Consider the following 1798-nt stretch of genomic DNA (forward strand, 5'->3'; position numbering starts at 1 on the left):
CTGTTCACAAGGACAAGTCTGCATTCAGGCTGACCATCACGGCACAAAAGGCTGCAGAAAAGAGGCTGCTGTGTCACAAACACGAGATGTACAGCCCCGGACGTTCAGGAAAACGTCTCCTGTATGAATCTCATGTTGAGTGCAAGAAACTTGTTCAGGTCTGTATGTGTTGAGGGATGGGGGCACAGACAGGGCTGTGTGAAGGGTATTTGCACCTTGGAGCCATCGCTCTGCCCAAGCCTGTGGTATTTTTGGATGAGCAGTGGAAAGTAGAGCCGAAGGCAGGGTGCCGGGATGCCCGTGGTGCCGGGATGCCCGCGGTGCCGGGATGCCGGTTGTGCTGGGATGCCGGTTGTGCCGGGATGCCCGCGGTGCCGGGATGCCCGCGGTGCCGGTGCTGTCAGCCCGCCCGTGCTGTCAGCGCTCTCCGGGCGCGGGTCCATGCGCTCGCCTCTGCTGCCCTCCAGAGCCCGGCCCGCGGAACTGTGCCCGGGCAGGCGCAGGCTCCAGATTAACCTGATCTGGACTCTTCACCTCGGCCAGTCACATCGTGCTTGCCTGCAATGGGGCTTTTCTCACTTTATGGATGGCAAGGAACTGTTACAGCCATCTAAGAGTAAGGGAAGCCCTGATTCCCTGGCAAAATCAAACGCCATGAGAGAGTGACTTTGCCCACTTATACAGCCTGAAAGTTCACCCACAGTCTGTCCTCAGAGACATTTTCACAGGTTTTCTGTCCAGATATGCTCGCTACCATCTCATATATTTCTTCTTCTTCTTTTTTTTCTTTTACCCCCCTCTCTTTTTGTTTCTTTCAGGGTTGTATAAGACATCAAGAAACTCTAAGGAGTGGTATACTCCTTATGTGATCTTCACACAGGTCGTTGGGAAATTTTTTGCATGATCATGTGTCTGGGCGAAGTCTGTTTCTTCAACTCTTTTGGCTGCATAGAGGAGCAGTGTTACCTCACAACTAACCTGCAATGAAGTCTGTGTTTAACATCAGCCATTTTGAGTGTTTTAGTGCAGCCTTTTAGAGACAAGAAATATTTTGTCTGGGAACTGATGCATCACAGAATCACTGAATCATAGACTGTTAAGGAGTTAGAAAGGATCTTTAACATAATCTGATCCCAACCCTACCCACTCATACCCCCCTCCAGGAGCAGGAACACCTCCCACTAGACCAGGCTGCTCAAGGCTTTATCCAAGCTGGCCTTGAACACTGCCCAGGGGTGGTGTCACCAAAACTGGGGATCCACAGCTTCTGTGGGCAACCTATTCCGGTGTCTCATAACACATGCAATTAAGAATTTATTCCTTAGGTAACCTGGTGTTGTTAGGTCCTTCAAAGCGGGGGCATCACAGATGGCATTTCTTAAACAAACGGTTTATTTCGCAAAGTCACTTAGTTTGCATAACACAGCAGCAGCCCACACTGGTAACTGACAAGATCCATGGACAGGGCTGTGCAGCTGCAGGGATACCACTGAGAGCTCAGTCCCGCCGGGCAGTGCGTGGCTTCAGGGGAGCGTATTCTGAGCCACTACACCAGGGCCCGCTGGGCATGTGTGGGAGGGTGACGGTGTGGACTGCCAGCCACTCCTCGTCCTGCAGCGACTTCAAGCATGACAGGGCCCGACGCCAGAACACAAAATGGCGGCTGCCAGGGCTCAAAATGGCCGCCGCGCAGCCTCCCTCGTGACCCAGCCGAGCCAGGCCCCGTGCGCGGCGCTTTGCGCGGCGGGCCCGGGCCCGCGCTCCCTGCAGGCCGGCCTGGTCACGTGACGCACCGGCC

The sequence above is a fragment of the Sturnus vulgaris genome, chromosome 9 (genome assembly GCF_052056855.1).
Source record: "Sturnus vulgaris isolate bStuVul1 chromosome 9, bStuVul1.hap1, whole genome shotgun sequence".
Taxonomy (NCBI): domain Eukaryota; kingdom Metazoa; phylum Chordata; class Aves; order Passeriformes; family Sturnidae; genus Sturnus; species Sturnus vulgaris.